We start from the raw sequence: 13,228 nt of genomic DNA, 5'->3' as shown, positions 1-13,228 counted from the left end.
TAGCGGTCAGTCAAGATACTGTGAGTAATAAGTCATTTACTTCTCTCTTATTAATATATAAAGAAGCATCAGTCCAGTGGATGAAGCCAGTTGAGCACTTTTAATCAGGAACTAAAACAGCAACAGCTTAACTTTAAGAAAGATGAAAGGTAAACACCCCAGATGTGACTTGAACCCACAATCCCTGGCTTAGGAGGCCAGTGCCTTATCCATTAGGCCGCTGGGGCTGTAAATTTGCTCTGTGCCGTGGTTTTTTCTTTCCAAAGCAAGCAAACATTCACATGTGATGAGTGAGCGAGAAAGGTTTGTGTTGTACCGTTTGCTTTCCACTTCGGATAAAATCTTAACCGCATGCTTGTTTTTTTAAGAAAAGACTAGGTTCCCTTGTATTGTCGTTCTAATTGCACACTAACAGGACATTTCTAATGCAGATGAAGGAAATCTTAATGGAGTGACAAAACCCTTTAAAAACTGAATACCTCTTAATATGTATTGGGACAAGTATCCAGTGAAGAACCTAGTCGAGCACTTTTAATCTTGAACTAAAACATGCTAATGGCTTTACTTTAAACCCTTGGTGACATCTCACATACAATTATGTTGCTGCTGCCAAGGGATTAGCGCATCGTCACATAACAGTACGTAACAGTAATGGAGCCGGCTCAGAAGCTGGGACAAGTACCCAGTGAAGAAGCCAGAAGAGCACTTATAATCTGGAACCATAACATGCCAATGGCTTTACTTTGAGACAGAGGAAAGGCAAACAATACAGATGGGCGTTAAAGCCACAATCCCTGGCTTAGGAGGCCAGTGCCTTATCCATTAGGCAACTGGGACTTGACTTTTTCTATAAGTGGTTGTTTTTCCAAAGCAATCAAACATTCACTTGTGACTGAGTGATCGAGAATGGTTTGTGTTCTACCGTTTGCTTTCTAGATCTGACAAAATCTTAACCACGTGCTTGCTTTTTGTAGACAAGGGAAAGAGGGTCCCTTGTCTTTTCATTATGATCACACACTTACAGGACTCTGCTAATAAAGATGAAGGAAAGCTTATTGGAGGGCCAAAACCTTTAAAAATACCTCTTAATATATATTGGGACAAGTATCCAGTAAAGAAGCAAGTTGAGCACTTTTAATCTGGAACTAAAACATGCCAATGGCTTTTATTTAAGAAAGAGAAAAGGCAAACACCACAGATGGGACTCACCCTTAAAAACGGTATACCTCTTCCATGTATCCCCTTCAATTATGTTTATAGATCATGGGCCATGAGTAAGTTTGCTATTCCACTGGAGGTCTAAATAAAGCACAAGAAGGCAAGAAAGGAGTGCTCCAGGTGAGGCTTGAACTCACAACCTCGGCATTGCTCAACAGTTACTGCTTTATAAGTACCGTGCGCTGACCGATTGCGCCACTGGAGCTCTTACTGATGTCTGCACGCGTGTCCGTTTTCCACCGTGTGCTGACCGATTGCACCGCGGGATGAAGTGATTCCTCAAGCGTGTCTGTTTTCCATCAATTTTCAAAAACACGACAGCGTTTAAGATAGCGGTCAGTCAAGATACTGTGAGTAATAAGTCATTTACTTCTCTCTTATTAATATATAAAGAAGCATCAGTCCAGTGGATGAAGCCAGTTGAGCACTTTTAATCAGGAACTAAAACAGCAACAGCTTAACTTTAAGAAAGATGAAAGGTAAAATCCCCAGATGGGTCTTGAACCCACAATACCTGGCTTAGGAGGCCAGTGCCTTATCCATTAGGCCACTGGGGCTGTAAACTTGCTCTGCGCCGTGGTTTTTTCTTTCCAAAGAAAGCAAACATTCACATGTGATGAGTGAGCGAGAAAGGTTTGTGTTGTACCATTTGCTTTCCAAATCGGATAAAATCTTAACCGCATGCTTGTTTTTTTAAGAAAAGACTAGGTTCCCTTGTATTGTCGTTCTAATTGCACACTAACAGGACATTTCTAATGCAGATGAAGGAAATCTTAATGGAGTGACAAAACCCTTTAAAAACTGAATACCTCTTAATATGTATTGGGACAAGTATCCAGTGAAGAACCTAGTCGAGCACTTTTAATCTTGAACTAAAACATGCTAATGGCTTTACTTTAAACCCTTGGTGACATCTCACATACAATTATGTTGCTGCTGCCAAGGGATTAGCGCATCGTCACATAACAGTACGTAACAGTGATGGAGCCGGCCCAGAAGCTGGGACAAGTACCCAGTGAAGAAGCCAGAAGAGCACTTATAATCTGGAACCATAACATGCCAATGGCTTTACTTTGAGACAGAGGAAAGGCAAACAATACAGATGGGCGTTAAAGCCACAATCCCTGGCTTAGGAGGCCAGTGCCTTATCCATTAGGCAACTGGGACTTGACTTTTTCTATAAGTGGTTGTTTTTCCAAAGCAATCAAACATTCACTTGTGACTGAGTGATCGAGAATGGTTTGTGTTCTACCGTTTGCTTTCTAGATCTGACAAAATCTTAACCACGTGCTTGCTTTTTGTAGACAAGGGAAAGAGGGTCCCTTGTCTTTTCATTATGATCACACACTTACAGGACTCTGCTAATAAAGATGAAGGAAAGCTTATTGGAGGGCCAAAACCTTTAAAAATACCTCTTAATATATATTGGGACAAGTATCCAGTAAAGAAGCAAGTTGAGCACTTTTAATCTGGAACTAAAACATGCCAATGGCTTTTATTTAAGAAAGAGAAAAGGCAAACACCACAGATGGGACTCACCCTTAAAAACGGTATACCTCTTCCATGTATCCCCTTCAATTATGTTTATAGATCATGGGCCATGAGTAAGTTTGCTATTCCACTGGAGGTCTAAATAAAGCACAAGAAGGCAAGAAAGGAGTGCTCCAGGTGAGGCTCGAACTCACAACCTCGGCATTGCTCAACAGTTACTGCTTTATAAGTACCGTGCGCTGACCGATTGCGCCACTGGAGCTCTTACTGATGTCTGCACGCGTGTCCGTTTTCCACCGTGTGCTGACCGATTGCACCGCGGGATGAAGTGATTCCTCAAGCGTGTCTGTTTTCCATCAATTTTCAAAAACACGACAGCGTTTAAGATAGCGGTCAGTCAAGATACTGTGAGTAATAAGTCATTTACTTCTCTCTTATTAATATATAAAGAAGCATCAGTCCAGTGGATGAAGCCAGTTGAGCACTTTTAATCAGGAACTAAAACAGCAACAGCTTAACTTTAAGAAAGATGAAAGGTAAACACCCCAGATGGGACTTGAACCCACAATCCCTGGCTTAGGAGGCCAGTGCCTTATCCATTAGGCCACTGGGGCTGTAAAGTTGCTCTGTGCCGTGGTTTTTTCTTTCCAAAGCAAGCAAACATTCACATGTGATGAGTGAGCGAGAAAGGTTTGTGTTGTACCGTTTGCTTTCCAAATCGGATAAAATCTTAACCGCATGCTTGTTTTTTTAAGAAAAGACTAGGTTCCCTTGTATTGTCGTTCTAATTGCACACTAACAGGACATTTCTAATGCAGATGAAGGAAATCTTAATGGAGTGACAAAACCCTTTAAAAACTGAATACCTCTTAATATGTATTGGGACAAGTATCCAGTGAAGAACCTAGTCGAGCACTTTTAATCTTGAACTAAAACATGCTAATGGCTTTACTTTAAACCCTTGGTGACATCTCACATACAATTATGTTGCTGCTGCCAAGGGATTAGCGCATCGTCACATAACAGTACGTAACAGTGATGGAGCCGGCTCAGAAGCTGGGACAAGTACCCAGTGAAGAAGCCAGAAGAGCACTTATAATCTGGAACCATAACATGCCAATGGCTTTACTTTGAGACAGAGGAAAGGCAAACAATACAGATGGGCGTTAAAGCCACAATCCCTGGCTTAGGAGGCCAGTGCCTTATCCATTAGGCAACTGGGACTTGACTTTTTCTATAAATGGTTGTTTTTTCAAAGCAATCAAACATTCACTTGTGACTGAGTGATCGAGAATGGTTTGTGTTCTACCGTTTGCTTTCTAGATCTGACAAAATCTTAACCACGTGCTTGCTTTTTGTAGACAAGGGAAAGAGGGTCCCTTGTCTTTTCATTATGATCACACACTTACAGGACTCTGCTAATAAAGATGAAGGAAAGCTTATTGGAGGGCCAAAACCTTTAAAAATACCTCTTAATATATATTGGGACAAGTATCCAGTAAAGAAGCAAGTTGAGCACTTTTAATCTGGAACTAAAACATGCCAATGGCTTTTATTTAAGAAAGAGAAAAGGCAAACACCACAGATGGGACTCACCCTTAAAAACGGTATACCTCTTCCATGTATCCCCTTCAATTATGTTTATAGATCATGGGCCATGAGTAAGTTTGCTATTCCACTGGAGGTCTAAATAAAGCACAAGAAGGCAAGAAAGGAGTGCTCCAGGTGAGGCTCGAACTCACAACCTCGGCATTGCTCAACAGTTACTGCTTTATAAGTACCGTGCGCTGACCGATTGCGCCACTGGAGCTCTTACTGATGTCTGCACGCGTGTCCGTTTTCCACCGTGTGCTGACCGATTGCCCCGCGGGATGAAGTGATTCCTCAAGCGTGTCTGTTTTCCATCAATTTTCAAAAACACGACAGCGTTTAAGATAGCGGTCAGTCAAGATACTGTGAGTAATAAGTCATTTACTTCTCTCTTATTAATATATAAAGAAGCATCAGTCCAGTGGATGAAGCCAGTTGAGCACTTTTAATCAGGAACTAAAACAGCAACAGCTTAACTTTAAGAAAGATGAAAGGTAAACACCCCAGATGGGACTTGAACCCACAATCCCTGGCTTAGGAGGCCAGTGCCTTATCCATTAGGCCACTGGGGCTGTAAATTTACTCTGCGCCGTGGTTTTTTCTTTCCAAAGCAAGCAAACATTCACATGTGATGAGTGAGCGAGAAAGGTTTGTGTTGTACCGTTTGCTTTCCAAATCGGATAAAATCTTAACCGCATGCTTGTTTTTTTAAGAAAAGACTAGGTTCCCTTGTATTGTCGTTCTAATTGCACACTAACAGGACATTTCTAATGCAGATGAAGGAAATCTTAATGGAGTGACAAAACCCTTTAAAAACTGAATACCTCTTAATATGTATTGGGACAAGTATCCAGTGAAGAACCTAGTAGAGCAGTTTTAATCTTGAACTAAAACATGCTAATGGCTTTACTTTAAACCCTTGGTGACATCTCACATACAATTATGTTGCTGCTGCCAAGGGATTAGCGCATCGTCACATAACAGTACGTAACAGTGATGGAGCCGGCTCAGAAGCTGGGACAAGTACCCAGTGAGGAAGCCAGAAGAGCACTTATAATCTGGAACCATAACATGCCAATGGCTTTACTTTGAGACAGAGGAAAGGCAAACAATACAGATGGGCGTTAAAGCCACAATCCCTGGCTTAGGAGGCCAGTGCCTTATCCATTAGGCAACTGGGACTTGACTTTTTCTATAAGTGGTTGTTTTTCCAAAGCAATCAAACATTCACTTGTGACTGAGTGATCGAGAATGGTTTGTGTTCTACCGTTTGCTTTCTAGATCTGACAAAATCTTAACCACGTGCTTGCTTTTTGTAGACAAGGGAAAGAGGGTCCCTTGTCTTTTCATTATGATCACACACTTACAGGACTCTGCTAATAAAGATGAAGGAAAGCTTATTGGAGGGCCAAAACCTTTAAAAATACCTCTTAATATATATTGGGACAAGTATCCAGTAAAGAAGCAAGTTGAGCACTTTTAATCTGGAACTAAAACATGCCAATGGCTTTTATTTAAGAAAGAGAAAAGGCAAACACCACAGATGGGACTCACCCTTAAAAACGGTATACCTCTTCCATGTATCCCCTTCAATTATGTTTATAGATCATGGGCCATGAGTAAGTTTGCTATTCCACTGGAGGTCTAAATAAAGCACAAGAAGGCAAGAAAGGAGTGCTCCAGGTGAGGCTCGAACTCACAACCTCGGCATTGCTCAACAGTTACTGCTTTATAAGTACCGTGCGCTGACCGATTGCGCCACTGGAGCTCTTACTGATGTCTGCACGCGTGTCCGTTTTCCACCGTGTGCTGACCGATTGCCCCGCGGGATGAAGTGATTCCTCAAGCGTGTCTGTTTTCCATCAATTTTCAAAAACACGACAGCGTTTAAGATAGCGGTCAGTCAAGATACTGTGAGTAATAAGTCATTTACTTCTCTCTTATTAATATATAAAGAAGCATCAGTCCAGTGGATGAAGCCAGTTGAGCACTTTTAATCAGGAACTAAAACAGCAACAGCTTAACTTTAAGAAAGATGAAAGGTAAACACCCCAGATGGGACTTGAACCCACAATCCCTGGCTTAGGAGGCCAGTGCCTTATCCATTAGGCCACTGGGGCTGTAAATTTACTCTGCGCTGTGGTTTTTTCTTTCCAAAGCAAGCAAACATTCACATGTGATGAGTGAGCGAGAAAGGTTTGTGTTGTACCGTTTGCTTTCCAAATCGGATAAAATCTTAACCGCATGCTTGTTTTTTTAAGAAAAGACTAGGTTCCCTTGTATTGTCGTTCTAATTGCACACTAACAGGACATTTCTAATGCAGATGAAGGAAATCTTAATGGAGTGACAAAACCCTTTAAAAACTGAATACCTCTTAATATGTATTGGGACAAGTATCCAGTGAAGAACCTAGTAGAGCAGTTTTAATCTTGAACTAAAACATGCTAATGGCTTTACTTTAAACCCTTGGTGACATCTCACATACAATTATGTTGCTGCTGCCAAGGGATTAGCGCATCGTCACATAACAGTACGTAACAGTGATGGAGCCGGCTCAGAAGCTGGGACAAGTACCCAGTGAAGAAGCCAGAAGAGCACTTATAATCTGGAACCATAACATGCCAATGGCTTTACTTTGAGACAGAGGAAAGGCAAACAATACAGATGGGCGTTAAAGCCACAATCCCTGGCTTAGGAGGCCAGTGCCTTATCCATTAGGCAACTGGGACTTGACTTTTTCTATAAGTGGTTGTTTTTCCAAAGCAATCAAACATTCACTTGTGACTGAGTGATCGAGAATGGTTTGTGTTCTACCGTTTGCTTTCTAGATCTGACAAAATCTTAACCACGTGCTTGCTTTTTGTAGACAAGGGAAAGAGGGTCCCTTGTCTTTTCATTATGATCACACACTTACAGGACTCTGCTAATAAAGATGAAGGAAAGCTTATTGGAGGGCCAAAACCTTTAAAAATACCTCTTAATATATATTGGGACAAGTATCCAGTAAAGAAGCAAGTTGAGCACTTTTAATCTGGAACTAAAACATGCCAATGGCTTTTATTTAAGAAAGAGAAAAGGCAAACACCACAGATGGGACTCACCCTTAAAAACGGTATACCTCTTCCATGTATCCCCTTCAATTATGTTTATAGATCATGGGCCATGAGTAAGTTTGCTATTCCACTGGAGGTCTAAATAAAGCACAAGAAGGCAAGAAAGGAGTGCTCCAGGTGAGGCTTGAACTCACAACCTCGGCATTGCTCAACAGTTACTGCTTTATAAGTACCGTGCGCTGACCGATTGCGCCACTGGAGCTCTTACTGATGTCTGCACGCGTGTCCGTTTTCCACCGTGTGCTGACCGATTGCACCGCGGGATGAAGTGATTCCTCAAGCGTGTCTGTTTTCCATCAATTTTCAAAAACACGACAGCGTTTAAGATAGCGGTCAGTCAAGATACTGTGAGTAATAAGTCATTTACTTCTCTCTTATTAATATATAAAGAAGCATCAGTCCAGTGGATGAAGCCAGTTGAGCACTTTTAATCAGGAACTAAAACAGCAACAGCTTAACTTTAAGAAAGATGAAAGGTAAACACCCCAGATGGGACTTGAACCCACAATCCCTGGCTTAGGAGGCCAGTGCCTTATCCATTAGGCCACTGGGGTTGTAAATTTGCTCTGCGCCGTGGATTTTTCTTTCCAAAGCAAGCAAACATTCACATGTGATGAGTGAGCGAGAAAGGTTTGTGTTGTACCGTTTGCTTTCCAAATCGGATAAAATCTTAACCGCATGCTTGTTTTTTTAAGAAAAGACTAGGTTCCCTTGTATTGTCGTTCTAATTGCACACTAACAGGACATTTCTAATGCAGATGAAGGAAATCTTAATGGAGTGACAAAACCCTTTAAAAACTGAATACCTCTTAATATGTATTGGGACAAGTATCCAGTGAAGAACCTAGTCGAGCACTTTTAATCTTGAACTAAAACATGCTAATGGCTTTACTTTAAACCCTTGGTGACATCTCACATACAATTATGTTGCTGCTGCCAAGGGATTAGCGCATCGTCACATAACAGTACGTAACAGTGATGGAGCCGGCTCAGAAGCTGGGACAAGTACCCAGTGAAGAAGCCAGAAGAGCACTTATAATCTGGAACCATAACATGCCAATGGCTTTACTTTGAGACAGAGGAAAGGCAAACAATACAGATGGGCGTTAAAGCCACAATCCCTGGCTTAGGAGGCCAGTGCCTTATCCATTAGGCAACTGGGACTTGACTTTTTCTATAAGTGGTTGTTTTTCCAAAGCAATCAAACATTCACTTGTGACTGAGTGATCGAGAATGGTTTGTGTTCTACCGTTTGCTTTCTAGATCTGACAAAATCTTAACCACGTGCTTGCTTTTTGTAGACAAGGGAAAGAGGGTCCCTTGTCTTTTCATTATGATCACACACTTACAGGACTCTGCTAATAAAGATGAAGGAAAGCTTATTGGAGGGCCAAAACCTTTAAAAATACCTCTTAATATATATTGGGACAAGTATCCAGTAAAGAAGCAAGTTGAGCACTTTTAATCTGGAACTAAAACATGCCAATGGCTTTTATTTAAGAAAGAGAAAAGGCAAACACCACAGATGGGACTCACCCTTAAAAACGGTATACCTCTTCCATGTATCCCCTTCAATTATGTTTATAGATCATGGGCCATGAGTAAGTTTGCTATTCCACTGGAGGTCTAAATAAAGCACAAGAAGGGAGTGCTCCAGGTGAGGCTCGAACTCACAACCTCGGCATTGCTCAACAGTTACTGCTTTATAAGTACCGTGCGCTGACCGATTGCGCCACTGGAGCTCTTACTGATGTTTGCACGCGTGTCCGTTTTCCACCGTGTGCTGACCGATTGCACCGCGGGATGAAGTGATTCCTCAAGCGTGTCTGTTTTCCATCAATTTTCAAAAACACGACAGCGTTTAAGATAGCGGTCAGTCAAGATACTGTGAGTAATAAGTCATTTACTTCTCTCTGATTAATATATAAAGAAGCATCAGTCCAGTGGATGAAGCCAGTTGAGCACTTTTAATCAGGAACTAAAACAGCAACAGCTTAACTTTAAGAAAGATGAAAGGTAAACACCCCAGATGGGACTTGAACCCACAATCCCTGGCTTAGGAGGCCAGTGCCTTATCCATTAGGCCACTGGGGCTGTAAATTTGCTCTGCGCCGTGGTTTTTTCTTTCCAAAGGAAGCAAACATTCACATGTGATGAGTGAGCGAGAAAGGTTTGTGTTGTACCGTTTGCTTTCCAAATCGGATAAAATCTTAACCGCATGCTTGTTTTTTTAAGAAAAGACTAGGTTCCCTTGTATTGTCGTTCTAATTGCACACTAACAGGACATTTCTAATGCAGATGAAGGAAATCTTAATGGAGTGACAAAACCCTTTAAAAACTGAATACCTCTTAATATGTATTGGGACAAGTATCCAGTGAAGAACCTAGTCGAGCACTTTTAATCTTGAACTAAAACATGCTAATGGCTTTACTTTAAACCCTTGGTGACATCTCACATACAATTATGTTGCTGCTGCCAAGGGATTAGCGCATCGTCACATAACAGTACGTAACAGTGATGGAGCCGGCTCAGAAGCTGGGACAAGTACCCAGTGAAGAAGCCAGAAGAGCACTTATAATCTGGAACCATAACATGCCAATGGCTTTACTTTGAGACAGAGGAAAGGCAAACAATACAGATGGGCGTTAAAGCCACAATCCCTGGCTTAGGAGGCCAGTGCCTTATCCATTAGGCAACTGGGACTTGACTTTTTCTATAAGTGGTTGTTTTTTCAAAGCAATCAAACATTCACTTGTGACTGAGTGATCGAGAATGGTTTGTGTTCAACCGTTTATATATACGGCGCTGTCGGGAGGTGCTTCCCGCAAAGCGCCGTATATATACGGCGCAGTGATGGTGCGGGCTCAGAAGCAGAGCCGGCACTATCACCGCGGGGTGACAGCTGTATTATACAGCTGGCACCCTCCTGTAACTGCCAGGACCGGAGCTATTCTCCGATCCGGCAGATTAACCCCTCAGATGCTGCACTCAATAGAGCGCAGCATCTGATAGGTTTTCACCCGATCGGCAACCCAGTGATGCAATCGCTGGGTTGCTGTGGCAATCGGACGCCAGAAAATGGCGTCCGAGTCTGCCTTGTACGGGAGCCGATGAGGACCCGCCTGCGGCGTGTCCTCATAGGCCTGCTGTCAGTGAATAACTGACAGCGCTAATACACTGCACTACGTATGTAGTGCAGTGTATTAGAGTAGCGATCGGGGCATCAGGCCCTCATGTCCCCTAGTGGGACAAGTAAAAAAAGTAAAAAAAAGTTAATAAAAATGTGGTAAAACAATAAAAACACACACATTTCAAATAAAAATAAAGCTAAACTGACTTTTTTCCCATAGTAAGTTTTTTATTATTGGAAAAACCGTAAAAATCAAAAAAACTATACATAATTGGTATCGCCACGTCCGTAACGACCCAAACTACAAAACTATTATGTAATTTATCCCGCACGGTGAACGCGGTAAAAAAAAAACATGAAAAACAACGACAGAATCTTTGTTTTTAGGTCACATCTCCTTCCAAAAAATTCTATAAAAAGTGATCAAAAAGTCACATTTACTGCAAAATAGTACTAATAAAAATGACAATCCGTCCCGCAAAAAATAATCCCTGACACCGTTTCGTGCACGCAAAAATAAAAAAGTTATGGGTCTTAGAATATGGCGACACAGAAAACAAATGATTTTATAAAAAAAGTGATTTTATTGTGCAAAAGCTGCAATACATAAAAAAAACTATATAAATTTGGTATCGCCGTAATCCTATCGACCCGCAGAATAAAGCTAACAAGTAATTTAGGGCGCACTGTGGATGCCGATAAAAAAACCAATAAAAAACTATTCCTGAATTGCTTGTTTTTGGTAATTTCCTTTACCAAAAAATGAAATAAAAAGTGATCAAAAAGTCGTATGTGTTCTAAAATGGCACCAATAAAATCTACAGCCCGTCTCGCAAAAAACAAGCACGCACACCGCTCAATCAACTGAAAAACAAAAAAGTTACGGCACTAGTAATGCGGTGATGAAAAACATCTCAATGCGCAGGCCGGAGGGGAACATTCCTTCCGTTTCAGGGCCCTAATATTTAGGAACTAGGAAAGGGAAGGGACATAGCACATCTGCTGGAAGCGAGGGCGCCCGTATTATACCAGCGCAAAACTTTACCAGTAATATTTCCCAAACTACGAAGGAGAAAAAGTCCCCAAAAGGTGCAGAGCGTTACAAAAGGGGGATAAGAAAGAAAACCGTTTATCAGTGTGACACCGGCCTGTGCATAACGGATCGCTTCACAGCGTAACACACATCTATGGATAATTGTATTATTTACCCCATTATTATACCCTCTTATTATGCCCTGATGTACTCCGCACATATTACATATACCCCTGATATACTCCGCACAGATTACATATGCCACCACATTATAAACGGAAATACCAGCAAAACCCCAAACAGAACTATTACCAAGCAAAATCCATGCTCAAAATGGCGGTCTTTCCCTTCTTAGCCCTACAGTGTGCCCAAACAGCAATTTATGGCCACAAGTAAGGCATTACCATACCCGGGAGAACCCGCTTAACAATTTATGGGGTAAGATTCTCTAGGGGCACAACATCTTGTGCGGTGAATGGGCAGATCAGTGGAGAAATTGCTATTTTCACTTTGCACAATCCACTGCGTATTCATTTCTGAAAAACACCTGTGGATTCTAAATTCTCACTAGACCCCTTGATAAATGCCTTTAGGGGTGTAGTTTCTAAAATGGGGTCACTTTTGTTTGGTACATCAGCGGTTTTGCAAATGCAACATGGTGTCCGCAAACCATTCCAGCAAAATCTACGCTCCAAAAGATAAATACCGCTCCTTTTCTTCTGAATGCTCCCATATATGTAAACAGCTGATTATAACCACATATGGGGTGTTACCGGACTCGGGAGAAATTACTTTACAAATGTTGGGGTGCCTTTTCTTCTCTATTCCTTGTAAAAATGAAAAATGTTGATCTAAAACTACATCTTGTTGGAAAAAAAAATTATTTTTCATTTTCATGGCTTAATTCTAATTAATTCAGCAAAAAACCTTTGGGATCAAAATTTTCACTATACCCCTAGATGATTCCTCAGGGGGTGCAGTTTCCCAAATGGAGTCACGTTTGGGGTGTTTCCACTGTACTAGTACTACAGGGGCTCAGCAAATGTGACATGGCGCCCAGAAACCATTCCAAAATCCAAATGGTGCTAGTTCCATTCTGAGCCCTACCGTGTGTCCAAACAGATGTTTGTGACCACATGTGGGGTATTGTTTTACTCGGGAGAAGTTGCTTTACAAATTTTATGGTGCTTTTTCTCCTTTAGTCCTTGTGGAAATGAAAAAAAAATACCTAAACCTACATTTTCTTTGAAAAAATTTACATTTTCATTTTTACGCCCTATTTCCAATAAGTTCTGTAAAACACCTGTGGGGTCAAACTGCTCACTGTACCCCTAGATAATTTCCTCATGGGGTGTAGTTTCCAAAATGGGGTCACTTGTTGGGGGTTTCCACTGTTTTGTCCCCTCAGGGGCTTTGCAAATGCGACATGGCCTCCGCAAACCATTCCTGCTAAATTTGAGTTCCAAAAGCCAAATGGCGCTCTTTCCCTTCTCAGCCTCGCCGTGTGTCCAAACAACCGTTTATTACCACATGTGGGGTACTGTTTTACTCGGGAGAAATTTCTTTACAAATTTTACGGTGCTTTTTCTCCTTTAGTCCTTGTGGAAATGAAAAAAAAATTAGCTAAACCTAAATTTTATTTGAAAAAATG

At 41.5% G+C, this 13,228-nt stretch overlaps 11 non-coding genes across 11 annotated transcripts; all 11 read right to left on the bottom strand.

Annotated features, from left to right (window-relative positions):
• Window positions 1–1,330: 1,330 nt before the first annotated feature.
• TRNAI-UAU (transfer RNA isoleucine (anticodon UAU)) lies at window positions 1,331–1,423 on the bottom strand. Its single transcript is given in 2 exon segments — window positions 1,331–1,366; window positions 1,386–1,423. It is a non-coding gene; the product is annotated as a tRNA-Ile (tRNA).
• A 1,455-nt stretch (window positions 1,424–2,878) lies between these two features.
• On the bottom strand, window positions 2,879–2,971 carry TRNAI-UAU (transfer RNA isoleucine (anticodon UAU)). Its single transcript is given in 2 exon segments — window positions 2,879–2,914; window positions 2,934–2,971. It is a non-coding gene; the product is annotated as a tRNA-Ile (tRNA).
• Window positions 2,972–3,250: 279 nt separating this feature from the next.
• On the bottom strand, window positions 3,251–3,323 carry TRNAR-CCU (transfer RNA arginine (anticodon CCU)). The gene has a single exon. It is a non-coding gene; the product is annotated as a tRNA-Arg (tRNA).
• Window positions 3,324–4,426: 1,103 nt separating this feature from the next.
• TRNAI-UAU (transfer RNA isoleucine (anticodon UAU)) lies at window positions 4,427–4,519 on the bottom strand. The gene is given in 2 exon segments: window positions 4,427–4,462; window positions 4,482–4,519. It is a non-coding gene; the product is annotated as a tRNA-Ile (tRNA).
• A 279-nt stretch (window positions 4,520–4,798) lies between these two features.
• Window positions 4,799–4,871, bottom strand: TRNAR-CCU (transfer RNA arginine (anticodon CCU)). Its single transcript has one exon. It is a non-coding gene; the product is annotated as a tRNA-Arg (tRNA).
• Window positions 4,872–5,974: 1,103 nt separating this feature from the next.
• TRNAI-UAU (transfer RNA isoleucine (anticodon UAU)) lies at window positions 5,975–6,067 on the bottom strand. The gene is given in 2 exon segments: window positions 5,975–6,010; window positions 6,030–6,067. It is a non-coding gene; the product is annotated as a tRNA-Ile (tRNA).
• Window positions 6,068–6,346: 279 nt separating this feature from the next.
• TRNAR-CCU (transfer RNA arginine (anticodon CCU)) lies at window positions 6,347–6,419 on the bottom strand. The gene has a single exon. It is a non-coding gene; the product is annotated as a tRNA-Arg (tRNA).
• Window positions 6,420–7,522: 1,103 nt separating this feature from the next.
• TRNAI-UAU (transfer RNA isoleucine (anticodon UAU)) lies at window positions 7,523–7,615 on the bottom strand. The gene is given in 2 exon segments: window positions 7,523–7,558; window positions 7,578–7,615. It is a non-coding gene; the product is annotated as a tRNA-Ile (tRNA).
• Window positions 7,616–7,894: 279 nt separating this feature from the next.
• Window positions 7,895–7,967, bottom strand: TRNAR-CCU (transfer RNA arginine (anticodon CCU)). Its single transcript has one exon. It is a non-coding gene; the product is annotated as a tRNA-Arg (tRNA).
• Window positions 7,968–9,062: 1,095 nt separating this feature from the next.
• On the bottom strand, window positions 9,063–9,155 carry TRNAI-UAU (transfer RNA isoleucine (anticodon UAU)). The gene is given in 2 exon segments: window positions 9,063–9,098; window positions 9,118–9,155. It is a non-coding gene; the product is annotated as a tRNA-Ile (tRNA).
• Window positions 9,156–9,434: 279 nt separating this feature from the next.
• Window positions 9,435–9,507, bottom strand: TRNAR-CCU (transfer RNA arginine (anticodon CCU)). Its single transcript has one exon. It is a non-coding gene; the product is annotated as a tRNA-Arg (tRNA).
• Between the last annotated feature and the right edge of the window lie 3,721 nt (window positions 9,508–13,228).

The sequence above is a fragment of the Rhinoderma darwinii genome, chromosome 3, assembly GCF_050947455.1.
Source record: "Rhinoderma darwinii isolate aRhiDar2 chromosome 3, aRhiDar2.hap1, whole genome shotgun sequence".
Taxonomy (NCBI): Eukaryota; Metazoa; Chordata; class Amphibia; order Anura; family Rhinodermatidae; genus Rhinoderma; species Rhinoderma darwinii.
This window is presented reverse-complemented; position numbering and strand designations above follow the sequence as displayed.